The sequence below is a fragment of the Thermobia domestica genome, chromosome 8, assembly GCF_964235325.1.
Source record: "Thermobia domestica chromosome 8, izTheDome1.hap1.1, whole genome shotgun sequence".
NCBI classification, from domain to species: domain Eukaryota; kingdom Metazoa; phylum Arthropoda; class Insecta; order Zygentoma; family Lepismatidae; genus Thermobia; species Thermobia domestica.
The window spans coordinates 121,511,595-121,530,852 of NC_137461.1; the positions used below are offsets into that span (position 1 = coordinate 121,511,595).

The window sequence follows — 19,258 nt, forward strand, 5'->3', positions numbered from 1 at the left end:
CAATTGCACTCGTAGTTCACTCAGTGAATGGATTGGAGCTGTCAAAATCTATGACAAAACTTTCCAGGTGCTTGCAATCAGTACAAGTGATTTCCCTGAGCCTGTCCTCATCTTCCAAAAACAGCAAGTGGTGCTATGATCTTATCTGATTCTTTGAGTGCCGGTGACTCACTGTCGTCAATGACATCGTTCATGCTCCACTCCTCCATTCCGAGAAATTCACTTACAGGAAATAAACGTTTGTTTCCGAAAAATAATATACATATATTGTAGTTACTCATCCGAAATGTAACGCGAAAAAAGTAACGCAAACTAGGTACGTTACTTAAAAATTTGTAACGCGTTACCGTTACAGTTACTTTGGAAAAAATGTAACGCGTAACTAGGAAACGTTACTGAAAAAGTAACGCGTTACAAGTAACGCGTTACTTGCGTTACGTTACTTCACAACACTGCAAACAATTCTCATAAACATATTTTCATGTATAAAGTTTTAAATTAATTTAATCATATTGAATTTGCTGAAGTTTGGATATCACGCGGCAGGTTGTATCGAATTTGGTTCTAGATGACGAAATTAACTATTCAGTACCACATTATTTTCAGCATCAATTGATCTTCAACGAAATTATAACTTTCAACGGATAGTAAAATGTTATTACTAGTCTTTTACCTGGATTACACTTTAATTACAGATATTTATTTTGTTTCTTGATATATTTAATATTAAATGTCCACATTTAGTAAGAATCACACTTAGTTTCATTAGCAAACTTTTTTTTCTCACAATCACATTTGTTCTTCTTCTTCATGCAACGTTAGCTTTTCAGGCGCAGAATTTTAAGTATTTATTTGCCACTAAACTAAATGACACATTTAATAATTACGAATGAGATTAAATAAATTATAATAATGTAATAACAAATAAATGACTATTTAGACCTTATGAGTTTGTTTTTCTTTCCTTAATGACCACGAAGACGAACCTTGTTAATGCATGGTCTGTGTATCAGTTCCAATTCAACGTCATTATTTCTGAGCCTCTAGACTGGGATTTATTAATTGTAAAATTGTTCAGAGATTGTTCACGATGGTCAATCAAATCCATACTGGATTTGAATCCTACACCACCCACAAGGAAGCCACACACACTCAATGGTGCTCTTGATAATTTAAAAATTATCTGATGCTCTTTGTGCGAGCGATCCCGGGTTCGATTTCCGGTGGTACATCCTGAGTGAGGGTTTTCATGGATTTTCCTCATTCACAGCAACCAAATGCCGGGCTAATACCTACAGATTCCAGGCCACTTCTTTCTTCTCCAATTTCTTTCTTTCTTTCCCCTTTCCCTGTATAGTGTGTTCGTCAAGGGACGTCATCAATAAATAAAAGTCTGACGCACTTCGACAGTATGTGTCATGTCAATCCCCAGACTGGACTGTTACATGTAATCTGATCCAAAACAGCTCACAAAATACTTCCTCAAGACTCACCAATGGAGTGGCAACCCATAGAGTAAGAACCGATGAAGTCCAGAGTTGCTGCAGTGTAGGAATAAGTTATGCATCCACGAGTAATGTATCTGTAAAATTATCGATTCTCTCATCGATCTTTTTACCTGCCTGTCACCAACAAGTTTCTTGGTTTTTAAAATACTTTTTAAATATTCTTGAGTAGAATAGTTAAAAACAAATCGCAATATCATGTATATACCACGTAAGGAAGTTTGGTTTCTAGGGTGATATTTTCTCAATAGGTGTTGAAACCGAAGTGATAATAGATTTCTACAACATCCGGTGTTAGTAGAGGAATTAGAGTGGAGATTAAGTATATTCTTGAGAGGCTTAATTGATAAAAATTCGCTTTCAACATCGTTTTTACTCTATAGCGATCAACTTTTAAACCGGAATTAGTTGATTTCTACTCCTTCCGGTTTGAACATCACCTCCAGAGACGAATTCTATTCCTAACTTTTGGTCCTTTACATCCTGGCCAAAATTTATGGTGATGCATCAAGTAGTTCTTAAGAATTTTCGTCTTCCGGACGGACAGACAGACAGAGAGACATGATTTTGTTTTCCAAACGAACGGATACAGCTAGAGACATGATAAACATATAAATTAATTTTGGTAAACTAAACAGCTTAAACATTAATCATATTTCTACAAAAGCAATTATTCGCCAACAATTAGAATAAAAATATTTTTGCCGGCTTATTGCAACAATAATTTACGCATTACAATTTACCAATAAAAATCTCCAAGCAACAGATGAGCGAACGAAGTCAAAATAGGTAAACGTAAAAATTTCTTGAGCGCTAACTATAATGACTTCATGCGTATCTAATTTATTCACCTCGGTGAAATCCGGACCATCGAAGACCCTGTTGGTCTCTTCCACATCACCCGCTACGTGTTTACGACTGAATCGATTTTTAATATCATCGAAATACGAAGAAACTGCTGCCTCTACTCAGCTACCTGAACTAAACACAGAACACGACTCTTGTCGTCGCTGGTTGTCACGACTTTTTTTAAAGTAAAACTTAGGGATTATTTTTAAGATCTTAAGGTTCAATAGTGCAGACCGTTCTGGAAACAATGTTAGGATGTGTTTGTTGTTCCTTCCCAGCCTGATGTCAGCGTGCACCCACATTACCAAAATCTTGGATATGGTCAAGAAAATGTGGTTGTTTCCACGTCATCACAGTAGTATCTTCCACTGAACAACAGCTTCATGATACGAAGAAGAAGAAAACTCTTCCAGAAGGTTGTCCAGTCTTTACAATATTTCTTTGTGTACAGACTAATATCCTCGACTCAGTATTTGATGACTATCCGTGTTGAAACATTACTACATGGAATGGGATCGTATGTTGCCTACGTTTTCACGAGTTCAGTTTGAAGACCAAGGTCTTCCGTATACCTTCTCTCTGATCAACTGGATGCAGGCACGTAGCCAAGGGGGGGGTCCGGACCCCCCCCCCCCTTCGAGACCAGAAACGGAAAAAAATAAGGAAGAATGAAACAAAACGAAATGAGAAAAAGAAGGATCAGTGTTAAAAATAAACTACAGGAAGCTTTTGTTTTACTCTGTCTTGTGAGCGATATATCCTGGAAGAGTCAGGGAATTTGAAACTTCTAGAAAAGTTGAGGAATTCTCAGAATTTCTGCTACTAGTCAGGGAGATTTCAAGCTTCCGAAACCATAGTGCCGTTGAGTAACAGTATGGACATTTTTTATCATAATTTTTCGTCATCGTATCCTTGCAGAATCCAACATGTTGTTTCAAAAAGAATTTTCTACTGCTCCTTTAACCTGTCATTTGGAACAGACAGTAGTTGACGGAATAATAAAAACAAAAATTTATACGGAAAAGTTTTATTAGAATTTGATTCAACAGAAAAAGGAACGCAGATATTGCAAAATATTTTACAAGACATTATTGAGTATGTACATTTTATGATAGTGAATATGTACCTTTTATAACAGTTGAGGCCATAATGAAAGGAAAATTGTTATATTTAAATAAACAGAGGAAGGATGTAAATATTGTATAATCTTTTTCAATACTTTTCTTTTTTTTAAATTTTACTCGAGATTTCTTCATAGTTTATTAAAATACTTACCAACATATCCTCACAAACCAATATATGTTGATAGTCAAGTAGTTTAGATTGATCGAGCTCCTGGGCCTTCAGAATTTCATGTCACGCCCCCCCCCCCTCTCCAGTTACGAAATCCTGGCTAAACGAACCAATATATGTTTCAGTAAAATTGTTTAGAATGATCGAGCCCCTGGTGTGATGACCACAGTATTTCATGTCACGGACCCTCCCCCTTCACGCAATCCTGGCTACGTGCCTGCTGGATGTTTTTTTTTTTTTATAACAACAATGAACATTATGTTGGAATTCTTGTCAGTGATTGGCGGGATACAGTGTCCCTTTTCACTATCCGAGACTTCAATATTACCGTTGAATGCACAATCGTCAATTACGAGCCAGTTGCACTCTTTACTTTCATGGAATCGTCAATATCTAATCAGCTACTTGGAATTAAAATATATCCAATCACTAGGGATTTTGATGACATTTGCCACTGGACTGCTGCTGTTATAATTTTCAACTTGAAAAGCAAAAGCTTGCTGAGATGTTTAGTGAAGAAGTCAAGACTATTTAGAAACTGGACATGTTTGTTATCCGAAGACGAGTCATTGCTGATATCTGAACAGAGGACACCTGAAATTGGTGATGACCAGTACTGAGTATTTGAACAGGAAATCTAATTTGTCTCTCAGTAAGTGTCAGAGTCGATTTTATGTCAGATTGTTTCCTCGATGCAGAAAATGGATATACAGATACCGAAAACTGTTCCTTGAATTGATTTAACCACACAAACAGAAGAGAGAACATTTCAACTAAATGATATGTCGAAAAGTCTGCCATGACCAGCAGGAAAAGACTGTTTCGGAAGATGATTGACACCATGCCATGGACATGTACTTATAGATATATTTCTTCCATTCATATACTGTTCGTCGTAAGAGCTGAAATGTTGTTATATGGATTAGGTCAGTTCTTGGTCTTTCCCTCCTTTTCAGAGGAACAGTTTGACGATCAAGGACTGCCTTATGTTTTTCCTAATCGGATTCACATTTTATTAGACGCGTCATGTCATCCACTTGGAAGCGACTGGAGAGGAACAACGCCTCATCTACAGCTAAGGACCACAGAGTGGTTGTTAGTTGCAGCATTCTGGATTATGGTCCAGTTGCATTGTTCTCTTTTATACAGTGGACTGTGTCTGACCATCCACTGGGGCTTAAGATACACCCTATAACTAGAGAGTCAGGCGATATTTGTCATTGGACTGCTGTAATTGTTATTTTCAACTTGAGAACCAAGAGGTTAGTCAAGTGTGGCCTTGCAAAGAAGCCGAAATTTTTTTAAGAACAGGACAACTTTGTTGACGGATAATGAAGCATTGAATACTTCTGAAGAGAGGAAAACCAAAATGGGAGGGTAGAAAAGGTCTCAGAGTGCTTAGAAAGCAGTTCTGATTTGTCTTTCAATGAGAATGTTGATTCTCGGTGAGAAAATGTTTTTCTTCTTGTGGAAGATGGTTGAGAAAAAGTTGTCAAAGGCTTCTTCGGCGTCGGATTATATGCTGTTGATGTATTTACAGAGCCATATATCCCAAAGGCAACTGTATATTCTTATGTAGAACAACTAATGGTTGGTGGATAAGAGAAGGGAGATGTTATAATAACAATAACATAGCAGTTTTGCTTCATGTATTTGAAGTTCAGTGAAGATTTGTCATTAAAAAAGTAAACATTTCGCGCTGAGTAATGATGACAAATTATAAAATGGAGATCATGTGGCAGTTTCAATACATGAAATTCAGATGAGAACATTAGAAGATCAAAGAGCAAACACGTAAGACAAAATATAGTAAAGACTGGTTTTAGCGTCACCACAAGAAATTGCTGCAATGGACTGACTAACAAAGGCGCTGACACTGTGGTGAGAGTACTACACATGAGATTATCCAGTGCCATTCTACCTAGGTGTAATCCGATTTATTAGCAGCAGCATTCGTTTCCATCTTCTGTTATGAAGAGATATATTTTTCATTCTCTCTTTCTTAATATGGTCAGTTAATGGATCTATATTCTGGAAGTAAGAGCATTCCATTTCAATCATAAGAACAAGAATTGCAGTTTTGATCGGCTTTGAAGCTTAAAATTTCAAGGTAATATGCCAAAGAGTAGAAAAATAGTAGTAGAAGTAGTAGTTGTTGTTGTAGTGGTGGTTATTAGTAGACAGACATTTAAGAAGCAATCTTCTTATCACTTGTACCAATTAAAATTCTCTTGAAATTTTTTTGTTTCATTTATGACTGATGTGTACATATAGCCGGTTATTTCGGTTATAATTCGATTCCAATGAATAATAAATTAAAAGTTTAGCAAACTAACTCCATGTTTGTTTTTTATGACTAACACTTTAAGGAACAACTATTACTAATAGTATTTTTAAAAAATGATCCTTCTCCCCATTCGGAATAAGATGATATGAAGGTTACTTCGCAATGTACTAGAGGTGAGTATTCAGTAACGCATTCTGGTCACCTCCTTATCTTTCAAGTTATTCAGGAACCAATTTTAAAGAGACTGAGCCACAGACAAGAAATAGCATACAGACATAAATACGTGGGATATGTAAATGTAATGGATTGATGTATGTAATTGAAGGATGTCCAAGGGTGATCTCATTTTATTTTGTGTACTATAGGTATGCTATATATGGCTAAATGATTATATCAGCTAAATGATATTAAAGGTGTATCTAAGAAAGAACAGACTAAAAGTTACCACATGCTAACTCATACTAATCTGACATGGCGTTCCTTCATTCGACTTTTGCTGAAGAATAAATTAATTCTTGCATTGTCACATAATTTGGGGTATGTTATTTTAGTAATAAGAATGATATAGTAAGACGGTGTAACAAGGGATCAAGTTACGTAACTTTCCGAGGCTGTATCTAGAAGGAGATGAAAGTCCGCTAGCCTTAGTCAACAACAAAGTACCTTGGTGGTTAACATAACTTCGCAAATCGAAGTGAGGCATTTTCACAATTCGGAGTCCTAACTTACATGCTACCTCAAAACTTCTCAACAAAATTTATTTTGCGTGTTTTACGCAACAATCAGTGAGTACGTCAGTAACGGTTACGCTCCGAAGTGACACGTATTGTGCACCTCAAAATAAACCCTAATGTGTCTTTTTGGCAAGAAAAAAGTGCAAAACCCGGTCTTATTTTCGGGGAAAGGGGGCGCGGTGGCTCAGTGGTAGAGCGTTCACCTCTGGTGCTTGGGGTCCCGGGTTCGATCCCAGCCCCCGCCAAGTGAACCTTGTGGTGGACAAACACCGTGCTCGTGGGTTTTCCCGGGTCCTCCCACTTTATTCATTCCACCATTTCACTCATCTCTCATCTTCACCGTCTCCTTTAGCCTAACCGGCATAATCGTGGAATGTAAAACTCAAAGATTTCATTTCATTTTTTCATTTTATTTTCGGGGAAGCAAGGTATAATTATGCTGATGCCGCTGAGTATGATCAGCCGAATAACGCGTCTTGAGATTGGAAACTAACTAAATGTTACTTCAGTGTGTGTGTGAGTTTACTAGTGTTTAAAGGAGATAAAGATTTCATATATGTATTGAGACAGGCACGTAGCCAGGATTTCGTAATAGGGGGGTCCGAGACATGAAGTACTGTGGTTATCACACCAGAGTTCGATTATTCTAAACTATTTTACTGGTAACATATATTGATTCATTTAGTCAGGATTTCGTAATGAGGGGGAGGGGGAGTTTGACATGAAATATTTTTGTTATCACACCAGGGGCTTGATCAATTTAGACTATTTTACTAGAAACATATATTAGTTTGTTAAGACTTTAAAATTAGGACATGTTTAGTAAGTATTTTAGTAACAAACTATGAAGAAATCTCGAATAAAATAATATTTAAAAAAAAAAAAGATTTGAAATGAAAATGAAATGAAATCTTTAAGTTTTACGTCCCACGTTTATGCCGGTTAGGCTAAAGGAGACGGTGATGATGAGAGATGAGTGAAAAGGTGGAATGAAGAAAGTGGGAGGAAACGGAAGAACCCCGAGAAAACCCACCAGCACGGTGTTTGTCCACCACAAAGTCCACACGGCGCGAGCTAGTATCGAACCGGAGGTGAACTCTCTACCACTGAGCCACCGCGTCCAAAAAAAGAGAGATTTAAAAAACGATTTTACAATATCTACGTTCCTTCTGTTCATCCAAATATAACAATTTTCCTTCCATTATGACCTCAACTATTATAAAAACTACATGTTCAATAATGTTTTGTAAAATATTTTACAATATCTGCGTTTCTTTCTTTGTTGCATTAAATGTTAACAGAACTTGCTTTCTACATAACCCTTTTTTTTCATTATTTCGCCAACTACTGTCTGTTCCAAATGACAAGTTAAAGGATCAGTGGAAAACTGTTTCCGAAATAACGTGTTTGATACTGCTGAGAAGCGATGATGAAAAATTATTTTTATTTTTAACTTTTTTTTTTATTTTTAACGCTGATTCTTCCTATTTCTTGTTTCTTTTTGTTTCATCCTTCCTTAATTATTTTTATTTCTGGTCTCGAAGGGGGGGGGGTCCAGACCCCCCGGACCCACCCCTTGGCTACGTGCCTGATTGAGAGTAGCCTCAACTTCATCTCGTGCGTATTACGATGATGATGGTGATTGTGAAGAAATCTGATGATTGGATTCAAAATTTATATATACCGTATAGGTTGCGCCAGCAGAATACTTGAGACAAGATTGGTTGTGTGACTTCACCGGGTAACCAGAAGCCGCAGTATAATAATAATACCAACAATTTATATTTATTACCATCAAGACTTCTGCATACCCTTCTAATGCAGTATTATTTATGAAATATGATTAAGATAACTTGACTTGTTTTTGAGAGAATTGCCAAAAAAGTATACTACCTTTTGTGATTTTTTTAAAATTAAAAATAAGTTATAGCATGTTATAGGTTTCTTATTGGAACATTTATTTATGAAATATGATCAAAATCATCTGAGTCGTTTTTAAGAAAATCGACCGAAAAAATTCACTTCAAGAGTAAACTACCCTTTGTGGACTTTTCCATAGAAACGACTTTGTTAATGAAATATTGATTTATGGAAAATAAACAAAATCGTTAGAGCCGTTTTCGAGAAAGTCACATATTTTATTTTCACCTATAGTAAATTACCCTTATTTTTTGCTATAGGAAGAAAATTCGAATCCCCTACATCTCAAGGATAGATAGTACTTCAAGTTTAACTTCTGGTGTAGATTTCTTGAACGGGGAGGTCTCTAGCCGAGTGTACATGAGGACAAACATCGAAAAATAACTTTTTCAATATGTAAGGGCTATGAAACGCTTAAATCCGTTGAAATTTCGAGTTCGACTATTAGCGTAATAGAATGCCAAACCTTAATGCAAAATTAGTGTTGGCCACGAGACAAGGGTCTCGTCTCGAAAACGAAACAAATTTGAGACGAGACGAGAAAATTCATGAGTCTCGTGCGCAACACTAGTTTACACAAATCTTAGTTCTCAAACACTGTTGTAGTGTTGCATGATTTATTGTATGAAAAACAGTAAATACCTAAGATGATTGTACAGTACGAATACAATGAACAGCGTTTATTAACGTTTAAAGATACTCAACTCACTTTACAATATACTCCAATAATAAATATTGATTGAATGTTACGTAACACTCTTCGTGGATTTCTAGTGACGCGGAATGATTCTGATAGCTTCTAGATGAAACTGAGAAAAAAATAAGACAAATTTTGTACATACACTTACAAAACGAGAAGAGAAAAAAAATTGAAACGAGACGAGATTTATACAAAATTTACTCCACGAGACGACGTAAACCTTATTTCTCGTCTCATCTTGTCGAGTTTCTACTAACGTCATGTATCTGGCTTTTCTCGCCGTTTTCTAGTTCGCTTCCCTTTACTTCACTTGACCATTATTCATTAGTACTTTTGCATTATATTGTGTTATAACCTATAACCATTAGATTCTCATCATCTACTTTAGCCTCAGTGGCACAACCGTAGTGCGTAAACCATAGACGGAGCTATGGGTGGGGCATAGGGGGGGCATTGCCTCCCCAACTTTTCGACAAACAATAAAAAAGCCTTTAATTCTTATTTGTATTTTTTTGCGCCCCCACTCCCAGCAGACAAAAGGTCTGCCCCCCCCCCCAGGAGACAATTCCTAATTCCTCCTATGGCGTAAACTACAATACAGTACGAATGTAGGGGATTGTTTTTAAAGGCCAATTTGAAACAAAAATTAACAAAATGTTGCTTTTCGTATTTTGGGTGGTCTAGCCTATTTCTCTACTGTGTAAACTAGTTTTGATGCGTTCACTTTACCGAATTAAAAAAAAAAAAAAAAAAAAAGATGTCAAACATCATAATTTATCTGTGAAAGCTTGTACTCGAAAAGTGATCTAGGTAGAAATAGCTTGGACGTCTCTAGTTGTAGCTGTATGTGAAGCAATAACTTAGTACGTTTTCTAAAAGTTTTCGTCAAAATTAATCATAATTGTGCAACGACAACTACACTCAAAACAGGAAAAACATCGAAGATTGCATCCGTAAGTAGTGTAGGGTAAACCATCAAACTTGTCAATTTTCATTTCAGCCAGTAGCGTAGGTAAGAGTTATTGACCAGACTCATAATCCATTATCATCCACTTGCTTTTATTCATTGCCATCTCCTTTAACCTACAACAGGACATAACTGGGACGTTAAGCTTAGATTTCATTTCTTAACAAACAATTCAGATTGTTCGGCACAGTTAGCTTTATATATTATCAATTTAATATATATATCTATATCTATATATATCTATCTATATCTATATCTATATATATATATATATATATATATATATATATATATATATATATATATATATATATATATATATATATATATATATATATATATATATATATAAAGGGTAGCAACAGGAATAGATCAAAATATCTAAATAGAATCTAATTTATTACAATAAATTTAAAAAGACGAGTAAGTGTTTACCTGTCGATGTAATTTCTTATATTGACACGTATAGGAAAGCATATTATTATTATTTATTTATTCATTTATTTTACTTGGCTTAACAGCCTCTTTGAGGGCCTGAGTCGCTCTAACTACGTTTAGCTTAGCGACGAACACGTGCTCAGCGCGCTGCGTATAGCTCTGTCACTAACCGGCGTATTCGGAGCGTTCTAGACTTAGTGGCCGTGAAGTCTTTTATTCACTTGACTCCCCAGTTTGCCTCATGACGCTGGGTGGACACCGAAAATTAGGAAGCACCGACCGGAAATCGAACCCGGGACCACGTGGACGTGAGTTCAACGCTGCAACCAGTAGACTACAGTGTCTGCTATAAGTAAGCATATAAGAAAGTTAATTCAAGCAGCAAAAATGTTTCATGTCTAAATTAAAGCTGCCTGGCGATTAATCAATATGAACATGAAACTAACTGGAACTAATAAAGCAACTGCCTCGAAATGATACAATACTCGTAATAAATGATCCTAAGCAATTGCAGAGATTTTAATGATTATTTTCTTGAAGTTTGGTCCTTTTTCCACATTATTTAATACGCATCTTGTTTCAACGTCAGCAATAAGCGATAAACAACCCTTTTCAAATGACCGTCGTATGTTTTCAAGACCAGTTACAACTAATGAATTGCTATCTCTTGTTTTTCTTTTTCTTTCTTTCTTTTTTTCTTTTTTTTAAACGCATACGTGCTCTGCAGGTATATATGGAATATCGTAGATTGTTGTTAAAAACTCCATTGAAATATATTTTCGAAACTTTTAGAATATGCTGACTATCAGGATTGAGTAGTTTCTTACTTTCCCACAAAATTGTCTAGCCTCTTCAACACGGTTTTTAAACATCCAAATTCACGGATACTAGAGTGTTCAATTTTGTGGTGAAAGTGTCCATCATCTCTAAGAAGTATCCAATAGACTTACTCATTGATTTATTTAAAGCTATCGACGTCATTAACCAGAAGGTTTTACTACGCAAACTTTACGAATATGGTATAAGAGGTACGGTCTCCTGTTCGTTTTCTTCCTATATGAAGAACAGGAAGCAACTTGTTGAAATTTCGAGATCTCAAAACAGTTGACTTTAAGATATTAGTCATCTCCTGGTACCATGCGCGCCGACTGCGTGGGTGTTATGGGACTCCAGCACACACACAAATAATCTTGTGGGTGCGCCGTACCCACAAGATTTTTAGTTTGATAGAAACAAAATAAAATAAATATTTCTCACTTGCCATTATCAAAAATTAATAAGCAATTAAAACATTGCGATGGAAGTTAAAAATTTCTAACCTCTTAAACATAATTGTTTGTTTCAAATATGTTTGTGCAAAGGCAACCAAATAACGCACTTAAGTTAGTCATTTTATAGTTTATGTTCACAACATAATCCTTGCAAGTTCTTTCTGCAATACCATTACAATTATTTGCTTTTATGAAGATTTTTCATTTTAATTTGTATGAATGTGACATTTTCTTCTAGTAACGTGTTGATAATAACATTGCTTCTTGCAATCATTGTGCATTATTTAAATGTTTAAAGTATACACTTAATGTTAGGACTACATATGTTGAGAATATTCATTATAGTAACTTATCCTTAACTTTGGACCTGGGTTTGAACCTATTTCTTTTACGTTTAAGTCAGCCATGTTACCGACTGAGCTAGGGTAGCCCCAAACTTATCCTTATAGTGCCGGTATATTTTACTTCATCTCAGCACAGCTCTTTATGATGGTGTTCATAACAGATTTTAAGTAAAAGGAAAGCAATCAAAAATTATCGAGATTCCCCTGAAAACATATAACACGACCTGCCATTGATATGCATCCACATAAATTTTCGAAAGTCAAGGCCGTTGCCTGGTAATATTAACAAAGTGGTCCCTCAAATGTCCATTTTAGGACCAATTCTTCTCTTAATTTACTTAAATTACTTATAGCAATTTTTGGATTCCAGTGATAAAGCTTTATATATGGATGATGTAAATATTACAGTGAAAGGAAATTTAATCGCGCAATTAGAAAATAATTTTAAACAAACTATTGAAAGGTGGACAACATTGGCATCAAGTAATAACTTAGAGATAAACGTAGATAAATCCAAGGTGTTATATTTTCATGTTACCTAGAATGTCGAAATCATCAACCATGAGAAAACTATTCTTTCATCTTAAATTACTGATACTTGGTAAAATTCTTGGGATTAATTATTCAAGATAGACTAATCTAACTTAAACAATAAACTATCAGTTTAACTTTTGCTTTATATAAACTGAAAAGTATTGTCTCTCGACATACATTGCTCTTATTGTACTATGGCAAGATATACATTTACTTCTTAGTTTTGGTATTATCTTTTGGGAAGCATCGCATCTTGCCTTATCTATCTTCTGCTTACGGAAAAAAAAAACTATACGAATTATTTTTAACTTGAAATCAAAATCATCTTCTAGAGAGATATTTAAATTCCATAAAAATATTAACGTTTCTATCTCTGTACATAAATTATACAAAAGCATTATCTTCACTAAAACTATTTCGCATTCCTTTACCGTTACTTCTGATATATATTCACATAACAGAAGACAAGCTACGGATGTGTATGTTTTACAATAAAATTATTCCTGAACAAAGACTAATGTATACTCCACGTGTACAAGATTATATAATCACTTACCCCAGTCTCTAACAATCATCGAGAACACAAAAAAGTTCAAGAATGAGATATGGAACTCTTTTGTAAATAAAGCTTATTATAGTGTTCATGAATATCTAGAAAGTAAGTCATAAACTATGTACGTATTTTTGGTTATATTTTATTATTGTTTGTAATTTGTTATGCTTTTACTGCCGTATTTTAGTTCATGCTTTGTAATTGGAAATATTAATATTTTCTGACGTAGATCACAGTATAATATAAAACTAACAAACCCGCATGTCTTGCGCAAGCCCAAGTATCTTTAATTAAGAATTTCTCGATAATTACTTTAATTTAGATGTCCTCGAATCTAAGACGCACTCCGATTTCGCTGGGTTAAATTAAGGAAAAATAGTAATATGTTCCATTTTTACTATTACTAAAGTGCTCTTTGATATTGGTCATTTTCGGTGATTTTTATATATCCCTCTCCTCTCCCCGTGTTGAGGGGCAAGGTATGATAAAAATTATCCCACCCCCGAATGTCATGTATATTGAAAATTTGATTGAGAACGGTTGGTGGTCCAAGAGTTAAGTTCTATTTATTTTTATATATTAATCTTCCCTTCCCCTCCCCTTCACTAGGTTCTACCGTCAAAGTGAAAATATTGCTAAAAAAAAAAAAAAAAACTTTCCAGGTTCGAACGTCATCTATGTTGAAAATTCGATCGAGATCGGTCAAGTGATTCAAGAATTATTAAGTTTTATTTATTTTTATATATCTCTCACCTCTCCTCCTCCTACCCTAAGTTCTACCGTCAAAGGGATATGATAGAGACCACCCCAGGTCTGAACCTCATCTATGGTGATTATTTAATTAAGATCGGTTCGGTGGTTTAAGCGTGATGAAGTCACAGAAACAATCACTTTTATTTTTTTTCATTTTTTTTTACATATATGTCTCCCCTTCCCTTCCCCTACATTGTGCCGTCAAAGTAAAATGATGAGAACATCCCACGTCCGAACTTTATCTATGTTGAAAGTTTGATCGAGATCGGTTGAGTGGTTCAAGAGTTATTAAGTTTTATTCATTTTCATATATTTACCCTCCCCCCCCCTAAGTTCTACCATCAAAATGAAACAATAAAAAAACTTCCCAGGTTCGAACTTCATATATGCTGAAAAATTTGATCAACATTGGTTGTTTGGTTCAAGAGTTATTAAGTTTTATTTATTTTTTTATAATTCCCCCTCCTTCCCCTCCCATAAGCTCTACCGTCAAAGTGAATAGCTAAACACACTTCCAGGCCAGAACTGCATCTACTTCAAAAATTTGATAGAGATCGTCGGGTGGTTCAAGAGATTAAGAGTCGCAAACATAGCCACTTTCAATTTGGATCTGAAGTTTTATGTTCACAGACACCGCTATTAATATATAGATTTGTTTAGCTAGTCTCCTTAAACTGTGGTCTCCTAACTAACCATGCTCACGTAATATATGTTATAAACTCTACGAATTTTTCTTAATATAGTTTGATTGTATGATACATTTTAATTTTATTACATTACATTGTTTTGATATTTGTTTTTGCTAATCTGTATATTCTATTCTGTTTCAAACTTTTACAGATAACATGGGACCAAAGATTCAAATAGCATGCTTGGTTATTCTCATTAGTATTGGACTTATTTCTGCGGCACAGGTCAAGTATCAAGATACTTTTTATTATATTTCTAAGTTGTACCTAAGTACTTATCTGCGTTTATTCAATTTGTCCACGCGAGCTCCTCCGTGGCTAAGCGGTTAGCGTACGCGCCTTTGGCGTGGGAGACCCGGGTTCGATTCCCGGCGGGAGCTCATGTGGTTCGGATTCCACGTTAATCAGTAGGTCCACGTCTCATATAGCCTCGCTGCTGAAAGGGACGCTAAACTAAAATCAACTCAACTCAACTCAATTTGTCCACGCAGACAAATCATCAGTGTACAACTGCGTCAAAGATTAAGTGTACATTTTTTTCTTAAATGCCAGACCCTTCAGTCTGTGACCAACATTATGACTAAATTAGATCAAACCATCGTAATAACAAATGTAGTACTGAATCATTATGACACACTTTTACTGCATATAGTACACGTATAGTAGATGCACTGAGATTGTAACCAAAGTTTATTTCGACATACTGTATTTGCGACTATTTTAAATGTTTTCATAGTTTGTTATATCTTTAGTTTAAAATATTTCTTTATCAGTGGCGTAGCGAGGCTTCCTACGTATCGAAAGCTATTATTTTCGTATTTTGAATATTTAATGCATTATTCTGAATATTTAATACACTATTCATAATATTCTATATTAATTTGCATATTTAATGCATTATTCATAAAATTCTTCATGATTCTGAATATTTAATGCAATATTCACAATACTCTGCATGATTCTGAATATCTAATGCATTATTTATAATATTCTACATAATTCTGAATATTTAATGCATTATTCCTAATATTCTGCATTATTGTGACTATTTAATACACTAGGGGTCGCGGTGGCTCAGTGGTAGAGCATTCACCTCCGGTGCTTGGGGTTCCTGGTTCGACTTCAGCTCGCGCCGTATGTATTTTATGGTGGACAAACACCGTGCTCGTGGGTTTCCTCGGTGTTCTCCCACTTTCTTCATTCCACCACTTCATTCATTTTTCATCATCACCGTCTCCTTTAGCCTAACCGGCATAACCGTTGGACGTAAATATTATTCACAATATTCTACATGATTCTGAATATTTGATGCATTATTCATAATATTCTATATAATTCTGAACATTTGATTAATTATTGTGAATACCGGTATTTAATGGTCTATTCTGAATATTGAATATATTATTCATAATATTCTACATTATTCTGAGTATTTAATGGATTCGACATCATAATATTCTGCGATATATTTAATATTTAATGTATTAATAACAACATTCTTCATTATTGCTAATATTCTGCGTTATTCTGAATATTTAATGCATCATTCTTAATATTTTGTAAAGGATACAAATATTTGACGATTAAGTACTCCTACATTACTAAATCTATTTTGATTATTTTTGGCACATGAGTGGACCTTGGCCTAACTAAAGTTTTTTTATTACATTAGTTTTCCGATAGGAGGTAGAGGGAGCTCAAAATTTATATATGCATGTTGCAGTATAAGTCTAGAGCAGTTCCAACTGAACATGGTACACGTATGACTTACAATGTGGAAAAAATTCCGTGATGGTAAGACATCCTCCCTATCACATTTAGGGTGGGAGGGGGTGATATGTAATAATAATCGGAAATGACAGATATGAATATCGAATTTATAGTTTTTGGGGTCACTGAGAAGAATAATGTCACTTCCGATGCTATTGAAGTCCAAGTTCAGTTCTCAGTCGGTGTAGGAATCACGAGCACTCGTACAGTCAGACTTGGAATATGGATGACATGTAATAATAATAATAATAATAATAATAATAATAATAATAATAATAATAATAATAATAATAATAATAATAATAATAATAATAATAATAATAATAATAATAAACAATATTACTGTCGAATTTACGGTTTTTGAGTTACTTAGGTGAATAGTGATCTCCCCATTGCGTTCAAGCTCAGCTCCAGTAGATTAAATACACTTGTAGCGTCCCTCGAGTTGGGATAGGAAAGAATGACATGTAAAAATAGTCGAGAATGATTCATATTAGTGTTGATTCACAGTTTTTGGGATCGCTGAGATGAATAGTAATACTATTGATGCCGCTTAAGTCAAACTTCAGCTCCAATCGGTACAAGGGTGAGAAAGTTCGAAAAATAAAATGTCCAAAATGACTGACAAGGAACCCTTGAGTGCGAGGTCGGAAGTGCAATCTCTAGTAAGGCTCATTTGAAAGTGTAGTGTGAACAATGATGACAGGAAAAATATTAGCTGCTAATAGCTCACCATGTGCATCAGAGGGGCGACAGAAAATACGCGTCCGGGAGGTGCAGAGATCAACCTTCTATGGGATATATGTATTACACTTCACAAAACGGACATCATCTACATTCACGAAATGTTCAAAACAAACCATTAACTTGCACCATAAACACCAAATGAAAAATGACGCGACACAATGATCACAAATGTTCGCACTATCAAGATCGAAGGCGAACTCCTTGGGAGTTACAAATTCTTCAGGACGTTCAGCTAGGTATCTACTTTTAAAGAATGCATATAGAATCATATTGGTGTAACGGGTGCCATCACATTCCATCAGTTCTCATCTCCCCGTTATATCAATATGATTCTATATGCATTCTTTAAAAGTAGATACCTAGCTGAACGTCCTGAACAATTTGTAACTCCCAAGGAGTTCGCCTTCGATCTTGATGGTGCGAACATTTGTGATCATTGTGTCGCGTCATTTTTCATTTGGTGTTTATGGTGCAAGTTAATGGTTTGTTTTGAACATTTCGTGAATGTAGATGATGTCCGTTTTGTGAAGTGTAATACATATATCCCATAGAAGGTTGATCTCTGCACCTCCCGGACGCGTATTTTCTGTCGCCCCTCTGACGCACATCGTGATTCATTAGCAGCTAATATTTTTCCTGTCATCATTGTTCACACTACACTTTCAAATGAGCCTTACTAGAGATTGCACTTCCGACCTTGCACTCAAGGGGTTCCTTGTGAGATTATAGTCAAAATCATTGTTTTTGGGGGTCATTGGAAAACAGCTGACCCGTTGGAAATGACTTTTGGAACATTGTTACTACGCATTTTAATTAGTTTTATCATGTCAGTTTGATTTAAGGGCTTGTTTCAGGGGGTGAAGTTTGTTTTATCTTATAGACTTTATCGTTATACATTCGTTGAAATGCGTATAATATTTTCCACAAACCTCAGCCATGCATTATTTTGTTTGCTCAGTGAAGCTGTTCTTTCCACAGCTTTCATGAATGCTTCAACTTAACTCTTTTAGCTGTAATTATTTCAATTGGAATCGGTAAATTTCTTTGATTTTATACTCAGTACTAGGCAGCAAATAGTTCCGATTGGAATCGTAAACTTAGTTCCGTCATTTGCCGATGGAGTTCACCTGAAATGAAAAATGAAATCTTTTAATTTAACATTCCACGGTTATGATGTTTAAGGTGAAATGAGAGATTATTAGAGCAAGCGAATGCTTATGAAATAATTGATAACACATGAATGTGGGCGGAAACGGGTGGATCCCGGGAAAGTTCATTGACATGATGTTGTCCACCAAAAACTGATATGTTTTGATTTGGTTCTCAATTTTTATATTTTATACGTTTTCATGCTTAAGAACAGTTATTTTATATCCACCACTCTTTCTTAACAAGTCATACTATTTTTTTCAGATCCGTAGGGATGCAGACCATGGCGAAGGAGAGCAACCAAAAACATCTAGTCAAAAACTGACACCAACAGCGATGATTGACCCTGTATTTAATCTAGCCAGGGCATGCATCCAATGGGTGATTGACATATTTTTACAAATGTTTAATATCAACAACAAAAATACCTAAGAAATCTCCTGGTCACAGAAAATACAGCTTGTAATTATTTTTATGTATGTATTTTTGTACGTGTTTATGTGTAATAAATTAATTATTTTCTTGTAATATGGATGATATTTTGTTTAAGATTGGATGGTTATCATTATGTATAAAACGAAAAAGAATCTTGCAATATATGAAGCGTTTAGTGCACAAGGGGATGAAGTCCACTTTTGGTCATTTTGGGAAAAAAAAAATCGTAAAATTTATTTAAGACCTCTCTCTATCTGAAGTTCCTTTCAGAACTTAGATTCCTGTCCAGACATTGTAAACTTTTTATTTTAAATGTAAAC

The 19,258-nt window shown here is 35.1% G+C and overlaps 1 long non-coding RNA gene across 2 annotated transcripts in view; it reads left to right on the forward strand.

Annotated features, from left to right (window-relative positions):
• The window catches only part of LOC145693183 (uncharacterized), a 48,259-nt gene extending 29,228 nt beyond the window's left edge, over nucleotides 1–19,031 (forward strand). For both annotated transcript variants that reach the window (XR_014132724.1, XR_014132725.1), the window contains exons 2-3: nucleotides 14,989–15,062; nucleotides 18,768–19,031. This is a non-coding gene — a long non-coding RNA (uncharacterized LOC145693183). The remainder of the gene's footprint in view (nucleotides 1–14,988; nucleotides 15,063–18,767) is intronic.
• Nucleotides 19,032–19,258: the final 227 nt, after the last annotated feature.